We start from the raw sequence: 12,828 nt of genomic DNA, 5'->3' as shown, positions 1-12,828 counted from the left end.
ATTAATTTTTTCCACCAATTTAAATTCAATCTTTCTTCAGTCCGGCGTTTGTGACTCACTCTCACAGACATCTTCGACAACTTCTCCAAAGTCTTCAGTTAAGGATCGTTTTTCATAAAAATTTATTTATGTCCTACCAAAATAACCTGTATATAAGAGATATTAAATAAATTTTGTTACAAATAAAAGTAAGAGGGGTGTCTCACATGCGAGAGGTTTCGAATTCGATTCCCGGTCGGGTAGAACATTGATGATCTAACCATTCAGTCTTGATCAAGCGGCCGCTACAGCAGATCTTGATAGATTTAGGTGGCATAGAGCACTTCGTGCACCTAGTCGCTTCATTCTAGAGTTATATGGGCGAAGTCAGGGCGTTCCGTACGGCCAGCCAGTTTATTCTTATCGGCGAAGATTCTTCAAGTTTAGCAGCAGTGACAAAATGAACTTTAGACATTATGCTGTACAATATGAATTTGGAGAAAAAAAAATCCATAAAATTATCCTTCACACAGCGCTATTGCAAGACAAATTATTACCATTACCAGCTGTCCCTGAAATCCCGGATTAAATCTATAAATTCAACGATATCACTTATCTACCACCAGTCGCCTCTCGAATCACCCAAATTGGTCCGACCGAGTTTGTACGTATTCCAGGGGGTTTTCTGTTACCAGACCCGTTACGCTTGATTTCACATTCTGATGCTCTCCAAAACCCGGTACATATACATTCAGCAAACCGAGGAGAACTCAGGAGAGCGTAATTGCCGGGTTGGGCTTTGTCTCATTGCGTTCCACCAAGTTTTTTTTTCAACCAGCATATACGGGTGTATGTGTGTGGTCGGTTATGCCCCCACGTGTCCTCTGGGGATGTACATGTCAGATGGAATTACCTCTTTACTTTCTCGCCGCTTTGATGTTGACTCTCTTCAATGTTACGTTTTTTTCCTTCGCTCCCATTTTTTTCATATTTTTTTCATTTAATATTGAATCTGATGGTTTTACAGCGCAAATTGATTTTTATATTTGCCAACAAGGTCAAGGTGTTATTTGACTGAAAAACTGGGGGGCGGGGGGTACAGCGTTGGAAAAAAAATTAAATTTCAGGTTTCACTGCAAATTTGGTAAAATTCAAGAATTTTAAGCAGCACAAAGACGAGAATTCCTTAATTTATTTGAATTTTCAATCTAATTGAATATTTAGTGTCAAATTACATTGAATTTTCAGTGAAATCGGAGATGGAATTTTCTGGTTTTCATCAAAGATTAAAAAAAAATCATAGAAAAATAATTCATCAAAGATTCAAAACCGTTCATTAATTCTTCACTGATCATTCATTTTTATAATGCATTTATGACTGTATAAAATTTAATACATTTGAAATTGGAATGAAAAAAAGGAAGTTCCTCTTACTAGTAAATACGGTAGTGGACCCGAAAATATTCATAAAAAAAATAGTTAATTACCTGGAATCATTATGAAACATCACCCATCCCCAGAAGAGAGAGAGAAAGAAAATTTCACTTTGAATCATGTCTCTAACTCTAAAAATCCCGAAAAAATAGTAATTTTATTATCAACCATAATTTTCAATTTCACAAAATAAATTTCGGCCTAGCCCCCGTAACTTCGTATAATAACCTTTCATCAAGCTTTCCACTTAATTAAAGCATTGAAAAAAAATCCATTTATCTATAGTTAAACTGATTAACCACGGGTGGGTCTCCTCATTAAACCTCCGAACCATATGATTTGGCCGAAAGTTGCATGGACGTTCAAAAACTGAAGAGGCCCATGTGTGCGTGATCCTGAAAAAGGGATTTTGACCGTTATAACCCGCTGGTCTCTCTCCAGTAGTGAAAGAGTGAGAGCTTGATACGTAAAAAAAAGACGGCAACACGATAGAATGAACACCCGCGTGTAGCGCTCACCTCCTGCTTGCCAGATGACACCCAATGTTGGGTTCTGAAACAGCAGCGGACCCACGCGCCGAAGGGAGGGACAACAAAGTAAAAAAAAATGACGAGAGGAGGAATATATGCTAGTACGGAACATAATGGGACTAGTTAGGGTTAGCCTCTATTGTTCACGTGTGTTGTGGTATTTCAGTATGTGGTAGGTATATGTGATGGCACGGAGGTTATGTTCAACTGAAATTACATGGTCAGAGCAGTGCATCAGTGTGGAATCGAGTAGCATATGAACTCAACCTTTTTTTTTACTTTTACTCTGTGTGTGTGATAATGGGTGAGGGTGATGGCTTTGGCGTGTGCCCATCGCGTGCCGGAGGGGGAACGACAAGAGGGGAGGGGATGGGACCGACTTTCTTCGGGGATTTCCCTTCTCCGGGGATTTTTTTTCGACTGTTGTTGGCAGACGTGGAACCAGGAATATTCATAAATGAGAATTTGAGGTGTTTCGATTAATCGATCATTGTAAGGCGGACGAATTTCTATATGTCGAATCCTTGATTTATCGTCCTTGAAGATCTAGTTCCAATTATTATTATTTAATTTAGTCTTTCTTTTCCCATCATTGCATCAACAATAAATATCGAAGTCATATAACTAAAGATCGACGTTCGATGTATCGAATCCAATTTTTTCGATTACCAGCAAGTGCTAGTCTCAGGTTCACTATTGACTTTGATTTCTGGTCACACTCGATGATGGTGGCGATAAATGTGAACACAGCGCAGATCGATATATCGACTTTCGATAGATAGATTTACGAAAATAATCGATTGTAGTCCCGGCGATTTTTAGTTTCCTGACACCATCTGAACGATAATCTTAATACTTCACTTCGAGAGTCGATGATGTCATCACCTTTCGATGTATCGATATATCCCATTTTTAATTGTAAATGTACCCGCATGGGATTTTTCTAAGTCAGTTCGGATTTTAAAAAAACCACTTTTGATGGATCTGATCACATCGATAAATCGATCGATTTGATCACAATTATTGTCGGCACCACTCGATTAAAATTTTCATCGCGCAAAAAACACTATATCGAATCTTCTGTTTCCCATCAGATTAATCGGCAATCTCATTTTCCAACCGGTTCTCTTTCTTTGAATTTTGTTATCTCCCCCTTGCCCGCCCCGCCAAAAGTGAAAGGAGACCCATTCTCACTCCTTATCAAATCAAGATATAAATGAGACCGAACTTATACCCTAATCAACAAAATTATCATCATCCCATTCATTACAATTACCCACTGGTATATCTTTAACCCAAATAACTCCAAAAATATGTCTCAATAAATCTAATAAAATAAAACTGACCCCACTCATCAAACTGTAAACTTTCTACCTCACTCCCTGTCTCGAATACAAAATGAATTTGACCAGTGAGTTTGCAATGGAGGAAGAAAAACCATTGGAAGAAGACCATCATCGACTTTATTGGATGAATAAACTCGTCGTAAAAATCATATGCCTCACTGGAAATACACTCGTGCCAAACTGGTAGAGACAGGAGTGATCACCATCATTCGTACAAATGAAGAAAAAAAAGCAACAATTTTATGCAAAAAAAAATCAAATGACATGAAGGGAATGACATTAATTGCCGAATGTACCCCCGTTAGTCAGATGTACAAAACAAGCTTACTTTCATTGGAGGTTTTAACTCTCGTTTCATTTATTATTCAATGCACGGGCAATATCATGTGCCCCGAATATGCCGTGTCATTTCTTTATTAAATGCATTCACAATTACCCAACGATATTCCCTCTGCTATTTAATTACGCCTTTTTTTCATATTGTTTTTGATTATTACTCCGACCTGTTTGCGATCGATTCAATCCATCATCGATAAATTATTACCTTTTTTTTTCAGGCATGCTGCGGGATCTCATTTCGTTGCACTTGTTGGTGAGGTTTTCATGGTCGCTTATATGAGGTAAGTCACAGGTGGCGTGTGTACGCCTGCACCGGTGCGTGAACTGCAACGACGCGTGCGCATGACACGTGGTAATAATTCTAACCTTTAAGGGTCTCCAGAATACTTATTTGGACAGAATATCTCGATTTATTGGACTGAATACATTTCAATGATTCGATAGGGGGTTGTGGTCAACTCTTGCATGATAGCTTTTGCTGCACTCCAAATAATATATAATATTAGTCGTTATCGATGTATCGATATTTGATAGATCGAGCCATCGATTTTCGATGAGTCTATCCAGAACGATTTTTTCTATCACGATTGGAAATAGTATGTCTTTAGTTTTTTCACTCGAAATAATTCCGGTAGCCAACATTGATATTAGTCGTTATCGATGTATCGATATTTGATAGATCGAGCCATCGATTTTCGATGAGTCTATCCAGAACGATTTTTTCTATCACGATTGGAAATAGTATGTCTTTAGTTTTTTCACTCGAAATAATTCCGGTAACCAGCATTGATACATTGCCTCCCACTGTATCGAGATATCGATCTGCGATACATCGAATCTACCAATTGTGATACATCTCCTTTTTGGAATCATAAAATATCTAAAACCAGACAGATTGAGACTTTCATTGTTAAAAGCATCAATGGCTATGAATAGACTCGAGATATTTCGATTAATCGATCTACAAACATCACAAGGCCGAAAAGACTTGTCAGACGAGTGTAAAGGTTGCGAACCGAAATGAAGCCGAGGACTGCCGTAGGCAGGGACTCACGCAGCCTAAAATAAAATTGTGAAACCAGACGCACGAAGGCATCATCAATCGCTGCCTACATCCTATCATTTCAAGATAAAACACTTTCACAAATATATCCTACTGCATTATCAAAGTGCACATACCCCCAAACTTTCTTCATCATCAGCATAAAATCCGACAGCATTTCGCAGGTTGATTTATGAGTGTCTCATGCCCCGAAAGTGTCTCATGCCCCATTTATTTCAGCCAACCACCATGAATATTAAGATATCACGACGAGACACTTGAGCGCCCGGCAATATTTTTCAAATAACAATAATCGCTTTTCGGTTCATTTGACATTTTTTTGGTTATGTCAGCCGGGCGCTGAACGATGCATCAACCACGTCTTGAATTTCACGTGGATCAAGTGTTAGAGAGCCGAACGGAGCATGAACATTGAACATTAGGGTGCAACAGGGTTTTACGGATGGTCACCCTGTGAATCGTGTGGTGCTTCATTTAATCACCATGCAGGGGATGAACGACCACGCGCCTGCCCCGCCGCCTACATTTTCATGTATGAAACCCTCAACAGCCAGGTGTTCTTCCTCTTGAAAAAAAATGTGCGACCTTAGTGACTCTTCCGTTGCAAGCTTTTGATGACGATACATGATTACCCCTCCATTTTATAGCCTAACGGTTTTTTAACCTCAACCAACTGATGTTCAATCCTCACTGAAATTGTGGAATCATTTTTGCAGCCATTCTCTCGTATTTTAACATTCCTCGTTAGCATGTACATGAAATCTTAGGAATAACCTCTGACAGTGATTTAAGGATTGACGTAAGCATCTCTTTTACAGGAGTAAATTTTTTTATAGTCAAATGCCATGAAACTTTGGCAAAACGTTATTTGAACAATTATAAAATGATCGATCTATCGCTCAGCTCTTCGTCATATTGTCAATATCGATTTTTTTGGTTTTTTATGTTTTAGTTGATATCGACAATATGACAAAGGGCTAAACGATAGATCGATCATCTTATAATGGTTCAAATAACGTTTTGCCAAAGTTTCATGGAATTTGACCGTAAAAAAATTTACTCTTGTGACAAACTCCCGCCAAAATTGCTTACGTCAATCCTTAAGCTGAAATCGGCGTGGGCGGTGTTGAGAATTAAATCAGTTGTATGAACATCCGAAAAGAAAATCGGAAAGTCGATTGATTATGTGCTACAATCGGTCATACACTGAGAGAAGATGGACAAAGCTGGCGAACAAGTCCTACTTGTGCCAAAAATGCAATCTTTCCCAAAACTTGATCGTCTCCAATATTTTGTCTGTTATTAATTTTGTTTCTAAATACATTTGGGACATTCCATATCAACTCAGCCACACTGAATTTTTTGTTCCTCAGAATTATGAATTGGTATGCTCACTGTCAAGCACTTCGTAGGTACATATACTTTCTCTAAATTTTCGCTCCTTTAACATCAATTGTTTGTCTACAACATATGACAAAAGCTGAAATCTTTGAAAAATCATATCTTACGAACGAATTGAGGGATTTTGATGAATAAAAAAAGATTTTTTTCTTCAGTTTTTGTCAAATATATCAGATATATTTACATATATATGGCGGTACAGCATGTTCTCATTTCTTTATACCACTTCAATAGGTTCTTTCTTCAGACCAGAACACATTCAGGGACTCCACGTAATGGATTAAATCATCGGAAAAATCCATTTCTCACCTGAAGTAGTTATTGATGTGCTCTTGAACGGTTACTACACTAAGAAAAAATATAATTCTGGCGTTCAAATTTGTTTCAGACAATAATTTCCGGTGAAATTTTCTATGGAAATTCTCCCGACATTTGTTTGTCTGAACGAAATTTGATTGGCAGAATTATATTTTTTCAAAGATCTCACATGTTCCTCAATTCAATGTCATCATTCCTTAATAATTCTTCTTGTCGTAGTTTCTTTTCCCGAGCCAACCTGCCTAGACAACATAGCTGAAATATAGAAACAATAGGGATCATTAATTATTCCTCACCATTTTTTCCATTATTTTCCCCGTTCACCTGCCCTTGAACACAATTCTAGTCGGCATGATTGATGCATTCGAAGGAATTATAATTTTTTGCCTGTGTTCTACAGTTTTTTGTAGCTTACATCGGACTTTTCTGAGATTTTAGACCTCCAGAGATTCACATCAGGTATCAACCGTTTTCTACAATCTGGTTGGTCCCGCGTTGACAGCAGAGCGATTTACGAGCGGCTGTTCCTCGTAACGGAAGGAGATGAGATCATTCTGGTAGCAGGTGTACATTTTTTGAGATATTCGATAGAATTTTTCCCTTTTCACCTGTGAGAAGAAAAAAATACTAATTTTTCAGTGACTTATGGTGTCTACGGAATGATATTCAACAATAGTCATCCCGGAATATCATTTCATGTCTGGTTTCATGCGTTGCGCACAAAAATGGGCGGGAAAAGTCGTTGGAAGTTTTGGAGGATAAAGTAGCACTCGAATAATACGAAAGTCATGTACAAGTGCTGATGGTAGTCAGCATGGTGGAAAATATGTGGTAGGGGAGAAGTTACGCGAGGGGGAAGGAGAGGATGTACAACGGGTTGAGAGAGATCACGTAAATGTATACTGTTGGCACTGATGGTGGCGCTGATGGTAGTGACGGAAGAAGGAAGAGTTCAGGGTATAACATTTCCAAGTGACTGAGAGAGAGGGAGATGTGAAGTAGTGGGGAGGGGTTTAGTGAGAGGCACGCGCTGTCTTTGCGTGAGAGTGTGGCGCGTGCCGGCGCGTGCCCCAACCCAGGGCATCGTATGCTCCGTGTGTTCCTCCTCTCATACCAAACATTGGCGTAAACTCGGATTCACTTCCCCTTTGTATTGGGGAAACAAAGAAGGAAAATTGGAGAGGAGAGGCTGTTCATCAATGTTCGGAGCAATAGACCTTTTCATTCTGAGAGTGACTAGATTTGCGGACACTTTTTCCCCATGTTAATTCCCCTAGGATTTGCAGACACTTTATCGAATTTACATATAAATCATGGTTTTTGAGCGCTCAAGTGTATATCATTGTAAAGTTCAATATTTATCAGAATTTTCCATGGTTTTTTCGGAGATTTTTTCGTTGAATGAACGAAATAAATATTTCCCCTAGATTTCCAGAATGAAAAGGTCTATTGTCTAGTGCATAGTGAATGTTCCGGTTGATGCCTCTCTTCATTTCATACCGCAGTTAGATGTCGTCTCCTTCTTCCCGAAGGAAGCGTAACTGAATTCATCAAAATGCGCGTAGCAAGCTAGTAGAAACCGCAAACTTGTCGTTTTCAAAGCACTCGAATATAATGCAAACGAGGGCTTTGGGGTTAGTTTGATGAAAGAATTACCACTAATCCTGTCTCGTTGAGTAACCGCTGTAATCAAATGCTGTGGATGTCATGTTCATTCGGGAGTAGTTGGCACCTCCCATCACGAGATAATTGAATTTTTTTAGGTGGATATTTAAAAGGGATTCATCACCTGCTCGATGGAGAACCTGGATGGGCCCAGACGACGTAGAAGTATATTTTTTAGCTTCATTAATCTGTCATCGTGGGGAATGCTTCGCTGTTGATATCTCTATCCAGGCGAAATTGAATTTGCAGAAAGATAACTGAAAAATATGAAATAACATCATTTTTTTAGGTTGCAAAATTTGACGGAACAAAAAATATCTACGAATGTGGTATATTATATTCGAGATTCCGAAATGATATTCCGGAATCAGAAATATTTTATCCTCAATTCTGGAATAATATTCCGGGGACTTCCTCACTTTCAAAAATTGTACGTTGCGTCTATAAGAGATGGCATGTACTGAGGACACGCCGCCCGAATTTAAGTGAGATCGAGCGATAAACACAAGGACCACTCAGGGAAGTATTTTCATACGTTCTTTCTCCGCAGATTCGTGGATTATTAGTGGATTTCAAGGTGCAATTGGTCCGCTTGGGGAATATTTTTTCGGGATTTTTGAATTATTATTGCCACCAGCAAGGTCCTGAAGTGAGAATCCTTTTGAAAATTATATATAACGAATTCCAGAATATTTAATTTAATAAAGATTTACTGATAAATTTATGTATACAAGATATATTTTTAACAAAATATAGCAACAGCTTATGATACCTTAGTAATTGGGGATAAAATATTCCGGATTCCGGGATATTATTCCGGAATCGAGAATAAAATAGCCCGAAATCCGGAATATTATTCCGGACTCCGGAATATAAGATCCCATATTCTGGAATACAGATATTCCTGAGATAACATGTGAAAACGACACACGTAAATGTTAACAGACACAAATTCAACAAAAAAAATTCACAATTTCAACGCAATTATCAACACGGTCCTCGGAATCAATGAATATTTACTTCTGCCATGAGAATTCATTTAATGAAAAATCAAAAAAAATATGAGCAACAATACAGTAAATTGCATCAATAAATGAGAACATATGAATCAATAAATCGGTAAATTCAATAAGTTGATATCAAATTATAATTGAATAAATGGCAACAAAATAATATCACACACTACACTTCACAGTTTCTTTGAAATTAACTTCAAATTCTCATAATCATGTAGAGATTATTGAGATGACCTCAAACTTCAAACACACACACACACACACGTGTTAAATTGGTATACGTTAAATTGTCAAGTGTTGAAAATGCATGTGTTAAATCAGTGTGTTGAAATTTACGTGTGTTATTTTGACCGGTAACCATTCCGGATTCCGGAATATTATCACGTATTGAAAAAATGCTAAAGGATTTCCTATAGGAAATCCTATGGAGAATTCGAACATTTCCTATAGGATTTTTCTGATAGGATTTCCCACAGGATTTCCTATGGATTTCCTATAGGATTCCCCATAGAATTTCCTATCAGATTTATGACCCTAATCCTGACCCTTGTGACCGGTTGGTTTCGAGTCTCAATTTTGTGTATTACTTTCCATAGAAAATCCTATAGTGAACTGTATAGGAAATCCTACAGAAAATCCTGTAGGAAATCCCACCACACGGAGAGAAATGTTCAGTAAAAATAACGGAACTCACAGTTCGCTTACCGATTACGAAATCGACTCAGAAAATTTAAGTGACGGTATCGTAATTTTTCACAGGAGATTCAGATAAAAATTACGGATCGCTCTGGAAAAATTCCGTGACGACTCCGTAAAATTTCATACAGCCATATTTCGCTCCGGAATTACTTTAAAGATACGTAATTTTTATTGAATATTTCTCTCCGTGGGGAAAATCCTGTAGGGAATGTTCGAATTCTCCATAGGATTTTTTCGTACGTGATATCTTCGATCCAAGGATATTTTTTTCCGTGTTCTAGTTTAAGAATGGCGAAACACAGATCAAGAGTTGAAAATCGACGCAAGATTTAGGGCTTTACCTGCAATGAAGTCCAAGAGAATATATCAGCGAGCACCAGCTGCGCGGTTAACTTCTTATTCCCCCTAGTCGGCAAGATTGAGTGGTTTCCATTAAGTTGGGCGATATATGCCCCAGGATATCTGGAGGATATACCTACCTGATGCCCGTCGGTTATCCTGAAGAGAATTGAGGGGGCGAGGGAGAGAGAGAGAGACGGACAGTAGGATTTTTATCTCTTAAGCGCATCTCATTTTGGGGGAGCGGACACTTTTTTACTTCTTTGAGAATAATGTGCGGAAGGAACACCACTTTTTTATCCATTTTGTCCTGATCAAGGGTGGATGATGTAGACTCTTGAGTTTTGCCCTGGGTGGCATCACCTGTGAGCGGGGAACGACTAGTCATTCCACCGCTCGCTTGACGGCTATATTAACGTTTTGTGATGAATTTTTTATATTTTGAATTTTAAGAGGGGATTTTATCGAGTTATCGGTGGAGATCGCTATTTTCAATTCTTTTAGTTTAATGGAAATTTCAGGGTGACGAAGCTTCTGCATCAGCTGACATCTAATTGAATATATTACAGTCGAGTCTTTGTATAAGAAACCGGGAGGCCCGAGCCCTTGAGGTTTTCCTCTACATCAAATAATTATAGATGATATGAAATTCTGTTGACGTTTCGACCTTAAATTCCATTTCAAATTTAAACCTTCGAAAGCCTTAACTTGAGACTTTGAGGCTTTAAATGAAGATTTTTGAAAAATTAATTTTAAGACGTTTGACATCTGAAAATAGGGTATTATACATCCCTCGCTACAACAGAGAATACTATATTCCTCTCAAAAAGCAATAAGTTATGCATTCATGAAAAAAAAAAAAAAAAAAACTTGTATAACCTGTCGTACAATAAGCGCACCTCCCTTGTTACAACAGACTGCACTGTATTCCTCTTCAAAAGCAATATATTATTCATTCAAATGGGGCATTATTGTTTTGTTTATATATGAATTACCACTAAAATTTCCGTCATCTAGATTCAATTGACTTTTATCATCGTCTTATGTGTTTATTCGTAACGATTTATCATTCATTTTCATTTAATAATTCATCCTCAATTAATTAATCAAACAATTAGCTCATTCTTATTTTCATTCAACTCATTTTGGTTTTCTGTAAAAAAATCATTATACAATAATTAAATTATGACAATAACTGAGATATCGTGACCTAATGAAACCTTTCTATTTTTAAAGATACTTCATATTTTCCTTAACAATCGAATTCCGGACTAAGCTGTCGGCAAAATTTTATCCCAAAGTTTCGACTTCCTGACTCCCATCATGTATTTTTCTCTCATCAAATTTGTCCCCTGCATGAGAATAAAACCACAATTTTACGATACACTTCCTCTTCCGCGTGCCTTTCTTCCCATGTGAAAAACGATCGTTTAAGAAGAAAGTCAAGCCTCAACATCTTTCCCCAAAACCACACAACGGTATCGCTTTACAACAATGTCCTGAAGGAGCATATACCATTGTCTCCAATAAAGAAACCAATGGAATCGTTTTTTTTTCGGGGACAATTGACAATTGATCTTGTCGTGCGTCAGGTGAAAAGACATTTTGATGTCGTGCATGCAATTTCTCGTGAAAGTGTGGAAAAGGAAGCAGAAGATTACCTCAGTTTCGAGTATCGGGGGTTCTTGCGAGTGATGAAAAAATACTCTGCATACGTAACCGTCTTACGGTATTGCTAAATCATTGACGGCCTTTTGTTGTACTCCGACTGCAGTTTCACCTCAGCATCTGAAAAGGTTTGTGAATGGACCATTCAAGGTATGTATTCAGTGATATGTATTACGGTTGAAGGGAAGTGAGAAATCTTTTGACCACTACGTCGATATCCCTCAATCGTTAAAAAAAACCTCGACCTACTGAACGAATCCCACACGCGATATGTATTTTTTTTTTCATCTCCTCCTTGACTTTTGTTATTCACTGCACCAGTTTCCACCGGATATCTTTTGCGTCTGAAAATAAAGAAGAACGGAAAATCATCACTCCAGTGCATCCATCGGGGATAAAAAATGTTGGCCTTTATGTGGAGTAAAAAGTATTGTGTTATTCATTCCTTATTCTTTCGATTTGAATGTCTTAGAAAATCGTCTGGCCTTCGGGTGCACCTGTTTGTAATGCATTATTATCATCTTGTGAGTTTTATCGAATGAAAATCATGGGGATGATGTCTGGCAATCGCTGAATTCATGTAGGGAAATTCTTGATCGCATGATGCGATTTAGATGAGTTTTATTTAATTTTGAAGACTAAAAAATTCCTTGAAAATGAAACTAATGTTCTTGTGAAAAATAGACATCTTCATATGTGCATTGTCACCGATAATGACAGAAATAATGGAATTTTCTGTGAGGCTGGAGCCCGAGTCGAATAATTGGACCTGACAAATTCTACTTAGGTCTCTCCGTTCAGAACTGGATAGGTCTTGGGAAGCCTCTTCCCAAGTGCTTCCGAGACCTTTCTACCTCTGGTTATGTCCCACTTCAGCACTTGTTAGGTGTAAGCAGGACTTGCATTCAGACTTTCCAAATCCTTGCCGGTCCCCGTAATTCTATGGGCCTATATTAAATCTGCGTTCATATCCCTATTTACTCATGCGTTATTGAAATAAAAAATGCAATTATTGTTTTTTTTTTAATCTC

This window comes from Diachasma alloeum, unplaced genomic scaffold (assembly GCF_001412515.2).
Source record: "Diachasma alloeum isolate Michigan unplaced genomic scaffold, Dall2.0 Dall_scaffold_00302, whole genome shotgun sequence".
Lineage (NCBI taxonomy): Eukaryota > Metazoa > Arthropoda > Insecta > Hymenoptera > Braconidae > Diachasma > Diachasma alloeum.
Note: the sequence above shows the minus strand (reverse complement) of the source record.